The sequence below is a fragment of the Equus przewalskii genome, chromosome 8 (genome assembly GCF_037783145.1).
Source record: "Equus przewalskii isolate Varuska chromosome 8, EquPr2, whole genome shotgun sequence".
Taxonomy (NCBI): Eukaryota; Metazoa; Chordata; class Mammalia; order Perissodactyla; family Equidae; genus Equus; species Equus przewalskii.
The window spans coordinates 74,264,577-74,288,722 of NC_091838.1; the positions used below are offsets into that span (position 1 = coordinate 74,264,577).

Below are 24,146 nucleotides of genomic sequence, written 5' to 3' on the forward strand. Positions count from 1 at the left end.
GATTCAAAGTTAATATCAAATATAAAAAAATCAATATTTGCAGAATTTATAGAAATCAGAAAGCAAAACACCACCAATCCTATGTGGTTAAAGTACACACCTATGCTTATAAAAATCTAAGTACAAAAGGCTGAGGAAGATTTTTGGGGAAATGGTTCAATTTCATTAGTAAAGAAATGCTCATTAAAAGCTGAAATCATTTTTGGATTTTCAGATCACCAAAGACTTTTTAACAATATAACAGGCAAAGGCAGTGAGGTTCAGTAGAAAAGGCAGAAGTTTTAATTGGTGCAACGTTTTTAGAAAGTAATTTGACAGTATTTTATCAAGTGCTCTAATAATGCTTATACACATTTACTCAGTAATTTCACTTTTGGGAATCTATCCTAAAGAAATTATTAAAAACATAGACTGCAGCGAGATGTCTATCACAGTAATATTTATGAAATAGTGAAAACCCAGAAACCTCAATATCCAATAATGGGGCAGTGGTACAAATTGAATATGGAATATTCTTAAAACAAAATAACATGCAACCATTAAATATGATACTTATGAAGGTGCTGGGATTCTGAATTATTTTTATTTTCTTCTCTATAATTTGTGTTTTCCAGATTTCCTACAGTTAGCATATATTCTTCCATCAGAAAAAGATACTTGATTTTTTACAGCTTTAACGTAATTTTTTCAAAATTTTCATAGTTCTTTCAAAAACCAGAAATGAAACATTAAAATGTTGCCGTGAACTGGTTCTTCCTTTAGCGCATAGAAAAGAGTTTTGAGTAACTGATCAAATAGTGTTGACCATATATATGGCTTGGGAAAACAGTTCATTTGCTGTCTGATTGCTGTTGCTATCATATGCTAGGAAATGTAAAATTCTGTGAGTGACTGAGCAATGGTTGGTGAGTTACATTGTTTTTGAATAGCAAGTAAAATAATGGGGCTTTTTTTCTTGTTATTGGCATTTTATTCTGAAAGGAGGAAGAAATAATTTCTGATTTATTAAGTGGTAGTTTCAATCTTGAAAACCTGAAAGGTTGAGATGAATCATTGTGTGTGGCTTTCAACTTATTGGGAATTTGTAGGTGTCTTCTTTTTTCTTTTGGAATGATTGTGTGTTGTGGAATGAACGCAATTCTAGGGAAGTATGATCATAAAATGAATGTTGGCAGTTCCTCCTATGATTAATATGTCACACCTGTCAAAATTCTCTCATCGTTCGTATTTGCCGGGTTGGTTCAGTTCTTGAAATGAGCCTACTCTCACATATGCTGTAAGGCAAGCAGGAGCTACGCTTATTTTTCCTCTTCCAGGCCAGTCCTTTAACCTAGCATAGTACCTTTTGTAGGTTGCGTGTAGGCTATCATATTCTCCCTTTTGCATATTTATTTACTGCTGTCTAACTTTAGGTACTATTAGATAGCATGATTCTAAATTTTATTAAAGAAGGAATCACTACTCAGGCTTTTTTCATTGTACTTCTGAATCAACAGTTTGCTGTATTCTAAAATTAGGCATTAAACCTTTTGCTCTACAGTCTTCACGAGGACTTCTGTCCTCCTAAATGCCATTATTTTTGTTTTTATTCTTAGTTGGTGAGTTATTTAGCTGTACCTTTTTCTTTTCATTACCTGAACTCGAGGGTATTTCTCCTGCAGTAGTTTTCTGGATAATCCTAAGTGTTCTTCACACCCCTGCTATTTGATTAGCTTTTTGAACAGCTGTCTTGGCAATTTGCTACAAAGCTCTCTGTGCAATGGTTGCGCTTAATCTTAAATGGCTCTCACTCCTGCTGGGCAGAGAAAATGAAATGTAAGATGTTCAAGTTTGCCATTGTCAATTCCTGGGACCTCATAAACTTTGCAAAAGGTACTGTGCTAGGCTAAAGGACTGGCCTGGAAGTTGACAGGAGTACCCCATTTATGGCATCTGACTTAAATTGATTTATGAACTTAGACTATTTGAACCATTAAATGGAAAATGACTATACCTTTTAGGGATATTTAGATGCACTAGAATTTATGTAATTGTGCTTTAGAGGTAGAAATACTTTATGAACATGTTATTAGAATCAGCATGTTGTCAGGACAGGATAGTTGCTTCTTGGACTGTTATCATCTGCTGTACTTGGTTCCAGAAGGGCATCTGCAGAGAGGGCACCCCAGGCAGATGTGTAAGAGCTGAGATTTTGGGTCTAAGTTTCTAGGGATCTCTCCTATTCTCTTAGCTGGACTGGACTATATGAACTTTTAGAGGTCCAGTGTCCTCAGTTCACAGCTCAGATTAGAAACAGACTTAAGTGACTTATCTATGCCATGCCGCCTTTTCTCTTGCTTCCGTCCTGGTTCTTTGTTTGGTCTTCCAAGGATGGGAGCACCTTTGGGAAGTTGCCCTAGATTTGTCTTACTGTACCTCCTTCATAAAAGGAAACAGTTCAGGTTCAAGACAGTGATGGAAGAAACATGGATGTCTGCCCCAGGTCAGTTCTATTTATATTACCTTTATGAAAGCTCCATTCCCTGGCACAGGATTCTCGTTGTTAATGCCTGAGGATTCCATGTTGTTCTTGATCCATGTTGGAGGGTGGCACAGAGGAAGCATCACTTCCCTTTAGAGCCGAAGTTTCAGAATATCTTCCATGGAAGTATACTAAGGACCGTTGGTGGAGACAGTGCTGAAGAAGCTGAGCAGACGGGCCCTTCTCCCCGTCCCACGTTCAGCTGGAGTAGAGCTCTGTTTTTGTTTGTTTTATTGGTGGGATTCTGCATTCAATTTCAGTAGGAAAGTAATGTTGGCTACTTTTAAAAAGGTGGACATTTGTAGTCTTAGAAATTAGAATATACCCGCTGACAATAACATAAGATGTTTTAGAATCAAAATCTTAGGAACCTAGAGGCAGAAACTAAAGCCATTTAGCTGATAGTGTTTTCCCTGTTTTGCTCTAATCTCCAGGAATGGAGTTGTCTAATCTGTCCTTGTAGTCCTTCAGTCATAGATGCTGTCACTATGCTCTTGGAGTCGTGAATGTTCTCTTTCAGCCTTTCTTGTTGGAATTCTTTTAGGGATTCATTCATTCAGCAAGTTATTTTGGTGCCTGCATGTGCAAGGCACTGCTAGGTGGGCAATATAGAGGTGAGTAAAGCAGTGCCTAGCTCTAAAAAGTTTACAGAACCGGGGCCGGCCCGGTGGCGCAGCGGTTAAGTTCGCACGTTCCGCTTCTCGGCGGCCCGGGGTTCTCTGGTTCGGATCCCGGGTGCGGACATGGCACTGCTTGGCAGCCATGCTGTGGTAGGCGTCCCACGTATAAACTAGAGGAAGATGGGCACGGATGTTAGCTCAGAGCCAGGCTTCCTCAGCAAAAAGAGGAGGACTGGCAGTAGTTAGCTGAGGGCTAATCTTCCTCCAAAAAAAAAAAAGTTTACAGAACCTTGTGTAGGTGGCTATATCACAAAGAAGGAAATGGCAGGCACCCTAAGAATGGTGCCGTGGAGTTTGGAGGAGAGTCTGCAAGGGGAAGATGAGTAGAAGATGGCATCGTAAGCCTGAGTCGTCGTAGGAGAACTGCGGATTTTGGGAAAATGAGGTGAGTCGTACAAATGGAAATCACCAGCAGCCAGTTGAAGTCAGTCATTGTTGCTGGGGAAGGTGAGGACTTCAAGGCTGTGTGTGTATGTATATATACACATACATACATACATACACACACACACGCGCACATATATATGTTTGGTAATTTTGTCTTTTAATCCACACATATTTATTCAGCACCTACAATGTGTCTGTTATTATAGACGCAAGGATATAGCAGTAGCCTCATACTGGACGTACAGGCATCATGATGGACGTCTTCCCTGCTCTCATGAAGTTTAGTCTAGTGGGGAAGACAAGTGCCGAGCACATAATTACACTGACCAGACAGGGAACTTTACAAGCATCTATACCTGTTTCCTTTACTGCTGTATACATTGCTTTTGATATAGTGGTTGGCCCATGGTATACATTCAGTGTATGTTTGTAGAGTGACTCAGATTACTAAAAGAGAAAAAGGTTGTTATGGAAACACAGAGGTTGGATGGAGAGCAGTTAGAGGTTATTAAAGTACAGTGGTCTGCTGAGCTTTGGACTTGGGTGACGCAATGGGATGGATTGCAGTGGACAAATCTGAATACTGGTGGGGAAGTACAATTGTTAGGATTAATTGGATGAGGGCTTGAGGGAGAAGTTGGAGTCAGGATTCACTCCCAAGTTCCAGGCTTGATGCTTTAGGCGAACTGCTCTGGTTTAATACAGGGACTTCGTGGAGGAAGAACAGTTTGGGGGAACTGAGATGGAAAGTGTGTCCGTTTTAGGGTATGATAAATGTGTGGTGCCTTAAGGACGACATTCAGGGTACATTTGTAGGAGTTACAGTGGATGAAATTACTAAAGGATAGATCGTAAAGAGTAAACAGGCTGAGGGCAGATCCTTGAGGAGCATGTCCATTTAACGATTGAAAAGGCAAAGGAATCAAAAAGGGAGCAGGTAGGGCATTCTTAAAACAAACAACATTGCAACAAATGCTTGCACAAGAACCATGTAAGACTCAAAGGGCAGTCCGTTTGTTTATAGTAGCATTTGAAACGTTCCAGTATAGTAAGAAAAAGAAAAAAAAGCTGGAGTGTGTCTTACTGTTTGATCTGATGCTATGACAATGATAATTCACAAAGTGCTAGGAAAAAATCTTATTTTAAAGCTTTGGGACTTAAAGATGATCTTGTGTCTTACTATGTATGTACTATCCTGTACTTGTGTCCTTAACTGTCTTGTCATTGCTTCCTGGCTGGGGAAGAGATTGTCAAATTATACTTGGTTGAGAGGATGTAAGCTGTTCTATAATTCCTGGGTAGACATGCTGAATTGTGCAGTTTGCAAGTAGGATTAGGGCAGCCTTTTGTATGTCATCTAAAATATTTTGTATGGAACTGAACTATTAGTAGCTTATCCTCCCATTGTTGTCTTCTGAGTCTCATTATTATGTGTATTTGTGAAAGAACTGAGTGTATTTGTGAAAAGAAGTGATTTGCCGGCTGCGGATAGAATGCCTATGTAAACTTGCTGAGGAATAACCTCTTTCTTTCAAACAGAGAACTGAGAGGCGTTTGGAGACTCCAGCTGTCACCTGAGAGCATCAGTGAGCTCTTTGGGGGTCCAGCATGATGTTCTCACCCTACGCAGCTAATACCCCTCCTTTTTCCCTCCTCTTCCATTGTTGTCTGCGTATTTATTCAGTGTAATGCTGTACACAGGCTCTGTTCCCTCTTTCAGCAGCATGGAGATATTGATGCCCTTTTTGTTGTCTGCCCTGATAAGGTACAACGACATGCTGTTTAAGGGCTGAACAGTTTTAAAACTTTGTATCCAGTGGTTCCAAAAACATTAGGGAGGGGTGAGTATGATAAGGTCTGATTTGGCTGCTGAGCTTTTGCTGGAATGGCAGTTGATCCCATTATTTTTAATTTTTTTTATCTAAAATTTCACTATAATTCAACTTGCTAAATAATCTGAGTATTTGCATAAAAATGAGATAATTTTTATTGATCATTTTTAATTTTAAGGAATGAATAAGTTTGTTTTTATAGTTTCAGTAATAAAATGAATGCTACAAATGTATAGAGAGTTCTAGGTTCTCTTTGTGTATAATACCACAGAAAATTGCTGTGGTTTTTTTTTTCGTTCCATACAGTAGTAATAGTAAATCTTACCTTTGAACCTGAGGAAAATTTAGTAATGCACTGAAATCTTATGGTAGCATCAGGTTTTGGTTTATGATTCGTTTAAAAATATTGATTAGAAAAGATTACATTGCCTTCTTAGAGTTTTGATTAAGATAAAAATCAGTTGTGTATACTGTCACTATAGTGTATGTGTAATAAATTAATAAAAGAATGCTTGAAAATTTAAAGAAGTCTTAGGCCTTTGACTCTGTGTTACCAAAATCTCATGTAGGGGTGAATACAAAATGACGTCTCTGTGCTTTAGTCGGAAGTTTGGGGAGACTATATCAAGCACTGAACCTTGAAGGGGAATTAGTAGCCTAAAATATATATTTTTAACGTTTTACTTAGCTAGGCCTGTTCAGCACGTCCTGTGTTATATTTTGCCATCTTCAAACGTTGGATACAGAAATAAATTATACATTCTGTTTAGATATATAATTAGAGTGCTACCTATCTTTTCCTTACTATTTAATCAGAAAATCATCTCAATTCAGATGAAAATCTTTAACATATGGCATAGACACTGTGGGTGTTGTGAAATCTATAAGAAGAATCGATGCTGGTGGTGTATTAAATGTATTTGTTCTAAAAATAATGTTGAAAGTTACAAACACCCCCACAGATTTAACACTTTTGTTACTCTAAGGAAATAAAAATTTGTTAAAATTTAAGTAGTTGGAGAATTTCAATGCTGTTTTGAATTTTGCCTGAAATAACTCATATCTTACTTGTGAAATATTGAGAGAGTTTTTAATTAAAAATAACTCAAACCATCCTGGTTAACTGAGAAAGATCCTAGTCATTGCCTTTGGTGGATTCTTTATGCTCATAATAGTGAGAAATTCATATCGGTTGATATGAGCGTTTGTTTTCCTAGACCATAGTGCCTTAGTTTGTTTAAGCAGAAATTTTTTTCTTAAGAGGGTAGCTAAAAAACTGCAGAAAACCCCACCCTTTTTTTCATATCCAGATTTTCATTGTGGACAATGGGGTAGTGGTAGAGTTTTAAACTGTGACCTTAGTATTACAAAAACATACTAAGGTCACAATAAGTATACTGAAGGAAAGAATTGATCTTTAAAAACAGCTTCTTTGGGGAGTCGGCCCCGTGGCCGAGTGGTTAAGTTTGCACGCTCCGCTGAAGGTGGCCCAGTGTTTCATTGGTTCGAATCCTGGGCATGGACATGGCACCACTCATCAAGCCACGCTGAGGCGGCGTCCCACATGCCACAACTGGAAGGACCCACAACTAGGAATATACAACTATGTACCGGGGGGCTTTGGGAGAAAAAGGAAAAAAATAAAATCTTTAAAAAAAAAAAAAAACTTCATTGAGATATAATTTGCATACCATAAAATTTACCTGTTCTATGTATATGGAAAGACTTTTGATGTAAAACAAAAATCCTAGGAATTACCTGAGCAATGATTATAAATGTGAATTCCCAGATGCTCCACCTTTCCTTCCCCTAGGTTTTGATTCAGTAGGACTCACAATTCAAGAATTATTAGGAGACTTGCTAAAATTAAAGATACTGAGTGGCAAGATTCTGAAATTCTAGTTCTTTTTAATCTCTTAATTGTAAAGAAGATATTTTTATCTCGGGATTTTTAAACTATACATAGTTATTTTTAAGTTTAAAAATCTGAAATCATCTAGTATCAGGTTGCCATAATCACAATACAAGTGTTTTAATTTGTGGGAGAGTTAACTGGACTTTTTCCTCTGCATGCTCAAATTGTAAGAAAGCACAGGATTCCTGCTTTTTCATTAGTAAGTAAAAATGGGCTGTAGCTTCAAAACTTGAACTTGCTTAAAGTATGGATTTGCTGCTAGGATTTTGTGAAAGCTTACATAAAAATGCTTCCATTATATTCCTTGTTAGTTTTGGGACACTTGTGCCAGAATATTTTGTTGTTGTAAGCTGAAACTCACAGTGCACAATGGATGGGAAAGCTTTGAGAGATCCTAGACAGCAGTTGTCACTTGGCTGTGAGACTGTAAAGTAATGGAGTTCTCGCCCCCTTTTCCCAACGGTCGAGTGCTCCACACGGCTCTTGCTTGTTGTCTGGTATGCTGGGAATTTACCACAACCTTTTGGGGAGGTGCTCTCAGTGTAACAGAGGCTCCTGGTTTTTCTTTTCATGTATGTTCTTGTGTTCTTAGGAACATTTTAAAGCTCAGAGTATCCTGTAATCAGAAAAGAAGATAATTTCTGTAAGTGGGAAGTTTTGTCGTTTGACAGATTCTCAGGCAGGGTGTCACTTCTCCATTCTCTGCCATCTGACTTGATTTTTGTCCCTCTGGAGAGCTGTGGAGAGCTGTGGTAACAATAGAATTTTTTGGCACCTGGATAATATTTTGACTATGTTGCTTTAGTCTCCAAAGCAAACAGTTCAGATTACTTAAAAAAAAAAAAGCATCTTAGGAAGACAGCACAATATGTACACTGTTAGGAGCACAGGCTGTTAACTGGACCCCCCACTTCCAGTTGTGTTCCTTGGACAAATTACTTTCACCCTTCTCATTCCTTATTTGTAACCTGTAAATGTTGATACCTACCTCATAGAGTTGCTATGAGCATTAAGTAAGATCAAATCTGGAATATGGTAGAGACTGAAATATTTGTTGAGTGCGTTTTGAAAGAATCAGACTGGCAGATGAGGAATAGTTAGAGCAGGGAATTCCTGGGGTGGACTAGGTCCTGCTGCCGTTTGTAGGTCTTCTGGTTTTCTGCTGTGTCTTGCACGATATCTGTGAAACCAGAATTTGTGCCTTGTGGAATTTGCGTTTAGTATTTGATGGTGTATTAGTTTGCTAGGGCTGCTATAGCCAAGTACCACAAACTGAGTGGTTTAAGCAGCAGACATTTATTGCCTCACAGTTCTGGAGGTCTGAAGTTTGAAATCAACGTGTTGGCAGAGTGGGTTTCTTCTGAGGGCTGTGAGGGAAGGGTGTGTTCCAGGCCTCTCTAACTGGCTTGTACATGACCAACTTCGTGTTCATAGGGAGTCCTCCCTGTACGTGTGTCTGTCTCTAAATTCCCCTTTTTATAAGGATATCAGTCATCTTGGATTAGGGCCCACTCTAATGACTTCATCCTGTCTTAATTACCTCTGCAGACCCTGTCTCTAAATAAGGTCACGTTGTGAGGCACCAGGAATTAGGACTTTAACGCATGAATTTTGGGGGGTGATACAGTTCAACCCATAATAGATATATGAGACCTGAAAGTGAAACAGATGTTTTACTTACAACATTTCCGTTTCTAAGAGCATACTATTTTAATAGTACTTAAATAGTACAAATTAAAGAATTTATTAAACTTTGATGTAAACTGATGGCATAGTCACTGTTTCTTTTAGTAAGACCACGTATTAATTTACCTGAACTTAAGTGAAGTATATATAGCACTTGAAGAAAGTTGGCAGAATTGAGCAAAAATTTGTTCTTTTCATGTTTCAGTTATTTTGTATGTTACTATTGGGATGGGGACAGAATGTTTGAGTTTGAATGACTGGATATCAAGGAATGAATTGAATTCTTTGGAGGCTGACTTGAAGTCATTATGGCATTTGAACTGATTTCGGGAGTGGTACATATCTAGTAAATAGAGAATTTACTGGGCTGGTATGTGAAGTCTTACTTGTATTACCTTCCCAAGGCTGCTGTACAAGATGCCACAAACTGGATGGCTTAAGACAAGAGATATTCTCACAGTTCTGGAAGCTGGAAGTCCTCAGTCGAGGTGTGGGCAGGGCTGTGCTCCCACCATGCTCAGGTGGGCAGTTCAATCGAGGTGTGGGCAGGGCTGTGCTCCCACCATGCTCGGGTGGGCAGTTCAGTCGAGGTGTGGGCAGGGCTGTGCTCCCACCATGCTCGGGTGGGCAGTTCAGTCGAGGTGTGGGCAGGGCTGTGCTCCCGCCATTCTCGGGTGGGCAGTTCAGTCGAGGTGTGGGCAGGGCTGTGCTCCCGCCATGCTCGGGTGGGCAGTTCAGTCGAGGTGTGGGCAGGGCTGTGCTCCCGCCATGCTCGGGTGGGCAGTTCAGTCGAGGTGTGGGCAGGGCTGTGCTCCCGCCATGCTCGGGTGGGCAGTTCAGTCGAGGTGTGGGCAGGGCTGTGCTCCCGCCATGCTCGGGTGGGCAGTTCAGTCGAGGTGTGGGCAGGGCTGTGCTCCCGCCATGCTCGCTCAGGTGGGCAGTTCAGTCGAGGTGTGGGCAGGGCTGTGCTCCCACCATGCTCGCTCAGGTGGGCAGTTCAGTCGAGGTGTGGGCAGGGCTGTGCTCCCGCCATGCTCAGGTGGGCAGTCCTTCCTCGCCTCTTCTAGCTCTGGTGGTTGCTGGCAACCCTTAGAGTTTCCTGTCTGTGGCAGCGTGACTCTGATCTCTTCCTGCCTTCACATGGCCTTCCTCCCTGTGTGTCTCCATATCTTTCTTTATAAGGATACCAGTCATTGGGTCAAGGGCCCACCCTAATCCAGTATGACGTCATTTTAACTTGATTAGTGTGCGAAAACTCTGTTTCTAAATAAAGTCACGTTCACAGGTACTGGGGTTAGGACTTCAGCATATCTTTTTGGGGAGCACAGTTCAACATACAATGTTTGTCCGTTGTTTTAAAAAATTGGCTTTACTTTTAACTTTTCTCTTTAATCCTCCAAATTTTCCTGACTAGTAAACGGACTACTCTTTTACCACAAATGAATGTGCTTGAGCCTGACAGCTCAGAGCTCTCCTGCTGTCTTGAGTGTTAACCTGCTTATCCAGGTACAGAAGCATGCTTCATTTTTGACTCTTTGTCCTTCTGTTTCCAAAGTTTGTTGCAATTTCTTTTTTTTTTTTTCAAAGATTTTATTTTTCCTTTTTCTCCCCAAAGCTCCCCGGTACATAGTTGTATATTTTTAGTTGTGGGTCCTTCTAGTTATGACATGTGGGACGCCACCTCAGCATGGCTTGATGAGCGGTGCCATGTCCGCACCCAGGATCTGAACTGGTGAAACCCTGGGCCGCCAAAGCAGAGTGTGCACACTTAACCACTCAGCCACCGGGCTGGCCCCCTGCAGATTCTTTTTAAAGTTTCTTTTGTCTCATGCTTTTTTTACCAACTCAGTGTTAATATGTTTGAAATTGTTGAAGCTACTATTTTATAACTTAAAATAGATTTCATTTCAAGGAGCCTTTTGTAATTGGAATGAGTTTTATCTCACTACTGATTGCATATTATCTATCCCACTTTTTATAAAGACAGGGTATTCTATACAGATAGAATAGTATGAGCAAATGCATGAGAATGAAGAAGTTTGGGGCTTGATTTGAGAGCTGTGAGTGTGCACATTTTTGTTGTGAAAGATGTTATGATTTATTTAGGAAGTAAGGCTAAAAAGGTAGAGATTATGCCCAGATTCACCTCCAAGCCTATCAGTGCAGTGTAAATAAATTGGGAAGATCTTTATTTTGGAAAGTATAACTGATGTCACTTTTTTCCCTAGCTTTTTTTTTTTTTTTGGTGAGGAAGATTGGCCCTGAACTAACATCTGTTGCTAATCTTCCTCTTTTTGCTTGAGGAAGATTGTCACTGAGGTAACATCTGTGGCAGTCTTCCTTTGTTTTTTTGCATGTGGGACACCACCACAGCATGGCTTGATGAGCAGTGCATAGGTCTGCAACCCGGATCTGGACCTGCGAATCCTGGGCCACCAAAGCAGAGTGCATGAACTTAACCACTAAGCCACTGGGCCAGCCCCACTGATTTCACTTTTTAGATCTTTAAATAAATGTGTGTGTATGTGTATAGCTAAAAGAAGCTATTAAATTAATCATTTATATTTTGTAAAATAAGTGATTTGGGTTTTGGTAGGTATGATCTGAATGAACTATCTTATAAATTGTCTTAATTGTAGCTTCTATATTCATCATCTTTTCCAAATATATTCTCAATATATTTCTGACATTCGCTAAAATGTTTCATACTCATTCTTTCTGTGTTCATTTTGCCTTATATAAACTTCACAGCTTTTTCAAAGGCATCTGGAAAATGTCAGTTGGTTGTTTTTTGTTTCTTTTTTTACTTTTGCAAATTGGAAATGCCACGTTTAGACAACTTCTGAGGAGGAATAAAAGGCTGTTATTATGAGTCTAGGTTTGAACTTTGAACATTCATCTGATTTTAGTATAAAGTTTTTCTTTTCCAAGAACTTCAGCAGACTTTCTTGTTACCTGCACGGCAAGTTAGTTTCAAAAGGAAGTATCAGAGCATGAAAGTGAGAAGCCGTCACAGCCTCCGTTAGCTGACGGAGGTCCCGTCCCCTCCTCGAGCTTCTCTGCCAGCATGCAGTGTGGGAAGAACTGCTTAGAAGCCACCAGCACCTTCAGCGTCTGTGGGGAAGCAGTGTCCTCTGAATGAAAAAGAAGTGGGAACAGTAGTAAGTGCAGATGAACGAAATACATTTTGAAATTATCCTGGGTAGATTTAGTATGTTTGTTCCTACTTTGAGTATAAAAATCTAAACCTGCAGCACAACGATTAACATTTTAGACGTTTAACTTGTGTTCTAAGTCCCCATTGACTTATGTTACTGTGATTGCCGTCCTGCTTAGAGGTGCTGTTCAGGTACCCCTTCCTGGGCCGTGAAAGGAATGTTTGTTAGATTGTTTCGCATGAGAGCTAAGGACAGATGTAGAGGTTATTTATTACCAAAGTATGATCATTAGTTTTTTATACTATAGGAGTCATTTCCACACATCACCCTCAATTTTATATATTCAGAAAGAACATTAATATACATCTAATTATATTAATGAAAGGGGCTGGCCCCACAATATGGTGGTTAAGTACGGCACAATCTGCTTTGGTGGCCCAGGTTTGTGGGTTTGGATCCCAGTAGCAGACCTATATCACTTGTCAGTCACGCTGTGGTAGCAACCCACATGTAAAGAAGAGGAAGATTGGCACAGGTGTTAGCTGAGGGCTAATCTTCCTCAAAAAAAAAGTGAGGAAGATTGGCAACAGATGTTAGCTCAGGGCTGCTCTTCCTCAGCAAAAAACAAAAAAAAACAAAACCTGCAAACTAATTAAAGCTATTTTAATAGAAATCTGAAAATCTGATTCTATTTTTTAAACTTTCCTGTGCTGTGTTAGATACATTAAGTACTTTTGGATACATTTGCCTTAAACCAGATTTTAATTAAAAGCTCTCCATGCTTTGTCCTTCGGTCTGCATTTTCTCTCAAAGCTGTTAATGTGATTATCTTAAAGTTTTTCCCAGAGTAATTCTTTTAATGCTTTGGCACAGTCATCAGACTAAACTCATAAATGCATTATTTTCATCATGCTCTTGCCCTACTCAGACATTTCAAGTTGTTCACATAGCCTACAGAAGGAAGTCAAAACTTTCCATTTAAAATTTTGAGGAGAGAGAACTACATATTAATAATACATTTGTGTAGCTACTGCTAATTTATCTTTCCACTTGTTTTTCCTAGGCTCCAAAGCTGAATTAGCTAGACTCGTCACTCTACTACTCCAGAACAGCCCTGTTTTCCTCAGTCTTTCTGGAATACCTGTTCCCTCTGTTCATTTTCTTCCTTTTGTTCGACAGATAACTCATAGCTGAGATCTTTTGCAATGAAAAACTTCTCTTAATCAATCCAGCTCACAAAAATCTTTTCTTTTATTAATCTCTAAGAAATTGCTTATTCTACTCATTTTGTGTGCATGCTTGGCTGAGCTCATTTTTCACATCATTAAGTAGCTTTTCTAAACTTTTCCAATTGGAATTTAATTTCTCATTTCTCTTGTATTTTATTAATATTGTTTATGTGTGAGTCTTTATTCCACCCTTTCAAACATAGGAGTTCTTGTAAAATTTTCCATTGCAGATCTTTTGGGTACCTCCCACAGCACCTTGTATAGTACTTTCCACATAGTTGGTATTCCTTAATGTTCCTTTGCATTTAGGTTGGAGTGTCATGTGCATTTAGAGTCAGAAGGAATCTCAGAGAGATTGCTTCATCTAACCTGTGGGTGGAGTCTTCACAGGAACCGACAGACTGTCCTCTTTGGGAGCTCTCAGGGAATTCTCAAGAATTTTGACTGCTTATATCCAAGTTCAGTCCCTAGAGGACATCACAGACTAGTCCCTTTTTAACATAATGTCCCTTAAGTATTGAGTAATACCTGATATTTTAACATTTACTATGTGACTTGTTCTGTGCTAAGTATTTTTTAAACTAAAAGGATGAGAAATTTTATTAAGCATTATGAATTGCAACTAGTAACCTGCAAATATGCCATACCACAATCCATCTACCATTAGTCAGACCCAGCAGCGGTTCGTTTTTGCAGAATCCATGAAGTGGGGCATAACTCCCTTCAAGTGACAGTAAAGATACCTACTTAGCACCTGCAGGCAGGCAATACATTGGACTCCATTTCTGACCACTAGTATGTGTTGAAGAGCATCCAGAGAATTACATAAAAATGATTATGAAGAAGTAATTTAGATTTGATTTCAAGTGTTAAATATGAAAACACAGAAACATAAAAGTGATACAAATATTCCTGCTTATACAGAAATCTGAATGGGGAAGTTCTCAAGAACAGGTAATTTGTTTCCTGTGGCAGAGGGGAAGAAGTAACTTTTTAAAAAAATGAAGTCCTCTTTCCTCAGATTTTGCTAATAAGGCGTAAAATTTACAGAGAATAGTAATGTACACAGTAGTGAGCACACTGGGGTAATGTTGGTATTCAGCATGGCTTAAAAATTATGCATGCTTTAAAAATTATGAAACAGTCCAAATATTAGTTCTCGTGGCTCTTTCAGAGGCTTAGTTCATTGATCACAGATATAGTCACAAAGTTTCAGAGTATATTGTGTTAATTTGAAAAGGCCGTTTGTATCTTCTATGATTTCAAGTTTAACTTCCTTGTAAATATATATGATGTAAGGTCAACGGTCTGCAATATTGCTTTTTTAATGTTAAGGTAGCACATTTTAAACATAAGAACCACATCAACAATGATGAAATTTAAGAAAGGTGTACCTTATTTTTTGTATGCTCATGAAATCAAAACCTTAAAGCTTTATTTTGCCATAAGAGACCTTTTCTTTTGCTGTTGTCTTATTCTAAGCGATTATTTTATCCTCATTATTTACTTGAAATTATAGACATAACCTAGTTTTATACTTTAGATAGAAGACTTATATCTTACTAAAAACTGATTAAAATAGTGATGAAATATATTAGTAGATCCTTATAAGGGATATTTCATACTATCCATTATAATTTTTTAATAAGAACCCGTAATTGTTGTAAGCTATGTGATCAGTTGCTTTCTTTTTTCCCCACATCAAATGTGGAGTCTATAAAACAGTGATTTTCAGTCTGGATGTTCTGAAACTGCCATTGCTTTGATTTATTTTGGGTCAAAATATTTGATCCTTCTTGAAATTTTAATTTGTATTACCATAAAATCTGAGATTTTCATGTTTACTTTTTTAAAAAAAATATTCTTAATTTCTTTCTCTGCTGTTTCCTCATTCTTGGAGTATTTTTTAAGGTCCTGATTTCTTTTATCCGTGTAGTTGGTACAGTTGTAAAAGGTACAGGATTGGAAGGAGTCTGCTTTGTTCTCTCTAACTCTATTCTTTCATGGTTTTCTTCCTGTTTCTTTAGATGTTGTCTTCCTCTGCTGACCATCCCGTAAATGTTTGCTTTCCCAGGGTTCTCCCCCAAACTCCCTACTGTCTTCCTTGGTGACCTCAGCTACTCCAACTAGTTGCTTTTGTTTTGATACCCTCCTCCTGCCCTAAAATGTGTCTTCCTCTGTTCCTTGTTGGTCCTTTGCAGGAAGCAAAGTTTGTCTAGCCGATTTCTGTCATCTTGCAGAACTTTATGCTTGTTTGAAAATTAAAACCACACTCTTGTTTAAACCTCTGAGCCCTCATGCATGTGGCTCCCTCTGCCAGAATGATAATCCTCCCCTCTTTTGCCTAATTCCTGCTTTCTTTTTTTGGTGAGGAAGATCGGCCCTGAGCTAATATCTATGCCAGTCTTCCTCTTTTTGTATGTGGGCTGCCATTACAGTGTGGCTTAGATGGGCAGTGTGTAGGTCCACACCCAGGATCCGAACACACAAACCCTGGGCCGCTGAAGCAGAGTGCACAAACTTTAACCACTATGCCACTGAGCTGGCCCCTAATTCCTGCTTTTTTTCAGGATTTAATTTAGTTATTACTTATTTCAGGAAAGTTAGGTTTCACACTACTATGCTCTGATAGCAACCCTGTGTTGATATCACACAGTTATAATTCTCTCTGCATATGATTATCTTCTCCCACCAGACTATGAGCTACTGAAGACCAGTGATTATGGCCTGTATTGATATTCCCTGCATTTAGCCTAGTGCCTGTGGCGTGGTAGGCCTCATTAAAACCTTGTTAAAAGAATACATGTGATTGGGTGTAAATGTTTTTCCCAATCAGATATATTTCCGAGACACACATATTTGTTGATTTCAAGAGAGTAGCATTCGCACCTTGGTTCCCCTCTGAGTTTGGAACCAATTGAGAGAAATATAAAAGTCAATTTGATACAAGTCAGATATGAGCTTTACTACTAGTAAAGCTGTGTCAGAGAATGTGGCCTGACTTTTGTCTGTCATCAGGCATCCTACTTACTTCCCCTCCAAATCTAGACTTCGCTACGGTGTGTGTAAGGGTCATTCCAGGTCGGCAGAGCAGACATACCCAACCTTCTGCAAGGAGGACACGCTGACTCAAACTTCCTGGTAACCCCATAGTGGCCACATAGAGACAGGCTTCCAGACTCAAATATTTATCACATAAAAGCGGGAAGAGTGAATTGCAGAATGCAGATCTGAAAGAAATCCTGAAAGTTCATTCATTCCTTCATTCATTCAACAGATAGATATTGAGCTCTCACTGCATGCTGCCACTGTGTAGGTGCTGAGGATACGGATTTGCAGCTTATGATTTAGGCCATGCTCAGTTCCTTCCGGACTCAGCAGTGAAGTAAGTCGCTCTTCCTCCCTTAGACTGCAACAGGTCTTCTCCAGGGAAGGTAGGGACTGGAGAATAGAATAGGTTATAGAAACAGTATAGCCCTTTCTCCAGCCACGTAAAATAAATCCCAAGAACTGTGATCATTTTAAGGACACAATGGCATGAAATACAGAAGAATGTACCAGAGAAGTTTTTTGGGAAAAGGGAAAATTTCAGAGGTTTGGTCATGTTTTGGAAAAAATGTGAAAAGTCCAATCGTGATAATGTGTTTTCCTTTACTCTGTTTACAATACTTGACTTAGGATTTTTTTTTCAAACTTTTTATTGAGATTATGATAGTTTACAACCTTGTAGAATTTCATTTGTACATTATTGTTTGTCAGTCGTGTTGTAGGTGCACCACTTCACCCTTTGTGCCCACCCTCCACCCCCGCTTTCCCCTGGTAGCCACTAATCTGTGCTCTTTGTCTACATGTTTAACTTCCACGTATGAGTGGAGTCATACAGAGATTGTCTTTCTCTCTCTGGCTTATTTCACTTAACATAATACCCTCGAGGTCCATCCATGTTGTTGTGAATGGGACGATTTTATCCTTTTTTCTGGCTGAGTAGCATTCCATTGTATGTATATACCGTATCTTCTTCATCCAGTCATCATTTGATGGGCGCTTAGGTTGCTTCCATGTCTTGGCTATTGTATATAATGCTGCAATGAGCGTAGGGGTTCATGGGACTTTTGGAATTGCTGATTTCAAGTTCTTTGGATAGATACCCAGTAGTGGGATGTCTGGGTCATATGGTATTTCTATTTTTAATTTTTTGAGAAATCTCCATACTGTTTTCCAGAGTGGCTGCACCAGTTTGTGTTCCCACCAGCAGTGTATGAGGGATCATTTTTCTCCACAACCTCTCCAACATTTGTTACTTTTTGTTTTGGTTACTTTTGCCATTCTAATGGGTGTAAGGTGATATCTTATTGTAGCTTTGATTTGCATTTCCCTGATGATCAGTGATGATGAGCATCTTTTCATGTGCCTATTGGCCATCCATATATCTTCTTTGGAGAAATGTCTATTCATGTCCCCTGCCCATTTTTTGATTGGGTTGTTTGATTTTTTGTTGTTGAGCTGTGTGAGTTCTTTATATATTATGGAGATTAACCCTTTGTCATAAATGACTTGCAAATATTTTTCCCAATTGGTGGGTTGGTTTTTTGTTTCAATCCTGTTTTCCCTTGCCTTGAAGAGGCTCTTTAGTCTGATGAAGTCCCATTTGTTTACTCATTCTATTGTTTCCCTTGTCTGAGAATACATGGTGTCCGAAAAGATCCTGTGAATACTGATGTCAAACAGTGTACTGCCTATATTTTGTTCTAGAAGCCTTATGGTTTCAGGTCTTACCTTTAGGTCTTTGATCCATTTTGAGTTTATTTTTGTGAATGGTGAAAAAGAATGGTCGAATTTTCCTTCTTTTACATGTGGCTGTCCAGTTTTCCCAGCACCATTTGTTGAAGAGACTTTCTTTTCTCCATTGTAGGCCCTCAGCTCCTTTGTCGAAGATTAGCTGTCCATATATGTGTGGTTTTATTTCTGGGCTTTCAATTCTGTTCCATTGATCTGTGCACCTGTTTTTGTACCAGTACCATGCTGTTTTGATTACTGTAGCTTTGTAGTATGTTTTGAAGTCAGGGATTGTGATTCCTCCAGCTTTGTTCTTTTTTCTCAGGATTATTTTAGCAATTCAGGGTCTTTTTGTTGCCCCACTTGAATTTTAGGATTTTTTTGTTCTATTTCTGTAAAGAACGTCATTGGGATTCTGATTGGGATTGCATTGAATCTGTAGATTTCTTTCGGTGGTATGGACATTTTAACGATGTTTATTCTTTCAATCCATGTGCATGGACTGTCTTTCCATCTCTTTATGTTGTCATCAATTTCTTTCAGGAAAGTTTTGTAGTTTTTTGTTAGTTCTTTATTAGAGAATAGAAATGCTACTGATTTATGTAAGTTGATTTTATACCCTGCAACTTTGCTGTAATTGATTATTTCTGATAGTTTTCCAAAGGATTCTTTGGGGTTTTCTACATATAAGATCATGTCATCTGCTAACAGCGAGAGTTTCACTTCTTCGCTCCCTATTTGGATTCCTTTTATTCCTTTCTCTTGCCTAATTGCTGTGGCCAAAACTTCCAGTACTCTGTTGAATAAGAGTTGAATAAGAATTGAATAAGAGTACGATGTTGAATAAGAGTGGTGACAGAGGGCATCCTTGTCTTGTTCCTGTTCTCAGGGGGGTGGTGCTCAGTTTTTTCTCATTGAATGTGATGTTGGCTGTGGGTTTGTCATACATGGCCTTTATTACGTTGAGGTAATTTCCTTCTCTCCCCATTTTGTTAAGAGTCTTTATCATAAATCGCTCTTGGATCTTGTCAAATGCTTTCTCTACATCTATTGAGATGATCATTTGGTTTTTATTCCTCAGTTTGTTGATGTGGTATATCACGTTGATTGATTTGCCGATGTTGAACCATCCCTGTGTCCCTGGTATGAATCCCACTTGATTGTGATGTATGATCCTTTTGATGTATTGCTGAATTCGGGTTGCCAAAATTTTGTGAGAATTTTTGCATCTCTGTTCATCAGCAATTTTGGCTTCACTTAGGATTTTAAAGGCCATTTAGTACTTCACCCTGATTTGTTTCCAGTATGGGTTTGCGGAGTATTCATTTGTACAAGTTGCTTAGAAACTCTAGTCCACAGGGAGATATGGTGACAGCATTTCAAAGTATTGGGGAAGGTCTCAAGATCTCAGCCACAAATACCAGCACATTATTGGCAGCAGTGAGTCTTTATCATGTCAGCATCTTCTGGAAGTTGTTTCTGAATGCCCTAGCATTTATCATTTCTATCACTCATTTGGTCTCATATTTAGAGCTTTATATGATTCATTTATTATAATATATTAGATGATCTTAAAGTGCAGCCTGTATAGCTTGTTATGCATTACGTAGCTTAGATGAGGACAGCGTCCCAAGTACCTAAAGTGCACAATACGAAAAAGTCATGTGCTTAGTGCTTCAGATCATTACACAAGGGGAGTGGTTCTCTAAAGCAGTGGTTCCCAAACTTGAGTGTGCATGAGGGTCAGGATAGGAAGGAGGGGTGATTGTTAGAAATAGGAATTCTGGTATCTTATCCCTAGAGATTGACTCAGGCAGTCCTGGGTGGGGCCAGCGAGGATTTAAAAAATGCTCCAGGAGATGTTCTCCAGCTGACTCATGGAGCACTCGAAGGAAAGCATTGTTGTATGGAAAGGTAGTTTGCTTCAGTAGGATTTCTTAAGAGGTAACCTTTTACCATAAGAGAATAAACACATTCACATCGTAGAAGACTTGTGAGTGTTGATGTTTTTAGGGAAGTTGAGGGTGGTGGTAATTGTTCCCTTGAGATGTATTACTGACAAGAGTATGGTGGAAAAATCAGCATAACTAGGTTTATGTAAGCATACCCAGAGACTGAGGGTAAATTCAGTTACTTGCCATTATGATGATTTTGTTTGCATTTGTCTGTTATTTTTACTAAAAGAATACTTATCTTGTTTTCTGTTACATTGATTTCTTACAATCCTGTTATATTTTAAAGGTCCTGATGTCAGTAACCAGTTTTATGAATTATTCACACATCTCACAATGTCTCGCTTAGTACCTTGACTGTAGTAGGCATTTTATAAAACATTTAATTACAAATGTCCAGGGAATTTATCAGTTAATGAGCTTTCTACAAAAATGATTTTGTTATTTGATATATTAAAGTTGTAGTTATTATATACCAGAAAGATTAAAGCTGGGTAAACTCTAAGTTGTTATTATTTTTGCCAGTCGTCTGTGTTTCTTTCTTTTTCCTCTTAACTTTCTCTGTCTGCCCTGGCTGGATTGTTGCTGCTTTTCCTGTTTTTGTAGCTATAACTGACAATTTGGTTACTTTGTTTGATGCCTTTAGACATGTCCCAGTTCTCGGTCTAAGAGAATAAGTAGGATAATCCTAAATCCTGGGTTGCCTGGGATGGTCAAGATTTATGCCACTATGGGGGCCCACCCGGTGGTGCAGCGGTTAAGTTCGCACGTTCCACTTCTCAGCGGCCCAGGGTTTCCCAGTTGGATCCTGGGTGCGGACATGGCACCGCTTGGCAAAAGCCATGCTGTGGTAGGCGTCCCACGCATAAAATAGAGGAAGATGGGCACGGATGTTAGCTCAGGGCCAGTCTTCCTCAGCAAAAAGAGGAGGATTGGCAGTAGTTAGCTCAGGGCTAATCTTCCTCAAAAAAAAAAGAGATTTATATCACTGGTCCTGGCATAATAATAGCACCCGCAGTCACTCTCCAGAGGCTGTGTTACAGGCCTTGAGGCCGTCTGCATCAGTGATTTGGCGGTGAGTTCTCACCTTCGCTTGTCCTTCGAGGTCCATCAGGGGCTCTGCAAGCTCACCTGTTGTTGTGTTAATGTTCGTGGCTCTTTCTGTATTTTGATTTCTAACGTGAGGATTGCTAGACCCCCATGTTTTGCTGTCTTCCGAGGAGTAGTACTAGTAGCGTCATTATTTTTAATGAGAATTTTCATGTGGAATTTTTAATTTATTTTAATCTTAGTTTTGAACTGTAGAACGTTTTGGCTGTCTTAAGAAATTTTTGCCCTTTCAAAATGGTTTCGAAAGGGTTGAGAATTCCTGGGCCTTTAGCTTATTGTCTAGGCAATGATATAACTAAAACAGTTTTCACAAAGACATTTGAAGAACAGTATTCCATGGTGTTCCATGAAAATTTATTCATGTTACGGGTTCTTGACAAGAAGTTCTAACTAAAGGGAAAGTTGTGAGTCCAGTTTCTTTCGTCCTCTTCCAAATTAAAGGAAACTGTCACTAGTCATTTGGATATACATTGATCTCAGTTTTTATCTTTGAAGAACACCTTTTCTTCTTAAAGTAAGATACTTCTGTACTTTCTGGCTAGCTTTGTCATGTATTTACTAAGATTTGCTCTGAGAAGTGGAAAATGTTTTCATAGAAGGCTCCAAAAATTGATTTGTTGGCATATGCTACAGAGATGGAAACTGTCAGAACCCTTAATGACTTTGCCTACTATTTCCCTAGGTGGGCATTCAATGTCCTTTTGAAGATTAGAGGATTTTTTTTTTCTGTCAACTAGAGTTTTTGTTAGACTGTGTTTTAAGTACGACTCTTAAAAGCAGTCTAGGAATTTTTTCTCAATTCTGTTATAACTTCTACGTAGTCTGATTTGCTTTTCCTCTATTTTTCTCCCCCTTAATCATGATTTTTAAATTTATCTTCAACCACTACATAATTTTCCCCTCCTCCGAAACATATTAATTCTGCAAAGTAAATATCAATATAATAGTCAATACCATGGTTTGGATTCAAGACGAAAGTTGTTGCTTATATACTTTTTTTTTAAACAATTACACATGGAAAAAATGTGATTCCTTTTGTAATTCTTAACAGTACTGCTGACATTATTGTAGAGAACATTTAGTTAATAGTTTATATATTAAATAAAAAAGGGAATCACGTACTACTTCAGTTTTCAATTCTGCCTTATCTAATTACTTACCTCCGGAAATTGGGACACAGGAGTGCTGTACTCCCCTTCCAAGACCTCACCTGAGCACCTCCTGTGGCACCCAGGGTCCAGGGACATGGTCTTAGAAGTCGAGATGAACCACACGCTCTGTCCTAACGACGGGGACAGAGGCATGAGTGCATTTCTTTCCTGGTTGTACTCTGGTTTCTGTGTCATCTGCTGGGTCCTTTATTATTTGTTTTGCAAACAAAGTCAACATCAGATGAAATGAATAGAGAGCTGTATTTTCAGATTTTAATATCTGTGGTAATTTTTTTCTGTATGATGATTCCAGAAGGTTTTCAAATGAAGTCTTTCAGGATTGCATTTTCTAAAAGCCAGGATTGTTCTGTATTTTATTACTTTTGTCCGTGGGTGAATCTGCTGAGTAATATTTAATTTTTTCTCTTAAGTATGATAGCATACAGGAATGTTAAATCCAGGTAAAAATCTATAAATTGACTATTTGTAAGTAGGAGAATGTCTACTACATATTTTTTTCTTTAAAAATTGTCATAGTGGGAAAAAGGTGTTGAGTATAGGCCAATCACTAGTTGACTCAGAAAAAGCTGTTTTTTCCCTATGGACCGCATCTCAGAGTAGTTTTGGAGTGTCCCAGGGTTTTGTCTGTGTTATCCCTATTGTAGAGTCAAGCACTGCAATGCAACGGGAAGACTGTCCTTTTAAACAGAACCGGAGCTTTAATTCCATCTATTGCCCTTGTTGTCCTTCTCTTTTCCATAAGATTTATGTGCCTGGGAATAAAGAACAAGTAGTGAAATTGAGAATGAAAGGAGAGAAGGTACAGAATTATACGTGGAAAGAATCGTGTAATAAAATACTCCTCTAATGGATTAAAATGCTTTTAAAAGGAAGACTTTCCTGAAGATAAGAGTCTGTTTCATTCCTGTTTCTTTGACCCGGTATCTAATTAGTCACCAAACCCTTGTGATGCTTCCTTTGTGCCACCTCCCACGTTCCTTCCTTTCTAAGCTCTGGGTCATTAGAAAACGCATTTTGGTTTTTCCATGTGCTGGCCTCTAGAGTGGCTTACCCTGTTCTCTCTGACTGTAATTGTCCTTCACTGTCCCCAGTTTATCCTTCTAGTTCAGTCGACTCATTCTTCAGGGGTGCCCTCAGCTCAAGTGCCATGTCCTTCCTAAACTCTCTTCACTGAGCTGGAAGTCCTTTCTCTCTTCTCTGAATTTATGTGGACTTTATGGCCATGTGGCCCCTTTGACATTGGGTATCGTTTGTCTTCAATTCTTGTCTGAATCTTGTTTTAAAATTCGATTTTTAAACCTTTGTCTTTTCAGGCAGATAGTTACCTTTTTAATCGTCCATAGTTCTTAACACAGCGCCCTGTACACATGTCGAAGTACAGGAGTAACACCCATCTTATAGGCTTTCTGTGTAGCATATGTATATATGTGTATGATGTATACCTATATTTATATATTAAGCATTTGACACTTGGGAGGGGTATGTGTGAGTGGGACTATACTATTACTCAATCTTTTTAATTGCATGAAGCGAACATCTTGTTCTGACACTAACTGAATGAGTAACTTGACTTTTAATTTTAACCTTGAAGGGAATATATGCAATGCAGACTCTTTTAAGGGGTTTTGGATACCACAGAGCTAGAGTTCTTGAAGTGATGAATTTTAAAATCTGCTAATAAAAAAAACCAGTCGGTCTCTTTTCACCTTGATTACTGATGGCCTCCAC

General features: G+C 38.9%; 1 protein-coding gene across 13 annotated transcripts in view; it reads left to right on the forward strand.

Annotated features, from left to right (window-relative positions):
- The window catches only part of EFR3A (EFR3 homolog A), a 103,748-nt gene that overhangs the window by 6,537 nt on the left and 73,065 nt on the right, over positions 1-24,146 (forward strand). For 4 of the 13 annotated variants that reach the window (XR_011543525.1, XM_070632048.1, XM_070632051.1 and 1 more), the window contains exons 2-3: positions 11,953-12,182; positions 16,686-16,793. The exons of 5 other annotated variants lie outside the window; for them this stretch is intronic. The gene's annotated coding sequence lies outside the window, so the exon portion shown is untranslated. The remainder of the gene's footprint in view (positions 1-11,952; positions 12,183-16,685; positions 16,794-24,146) is intronic. 4 more of the 13 variants (XR_011543524.1, XM_070632047.1, XM_070632045.1 and 1 more) reach the window with 1 other exon arrangement.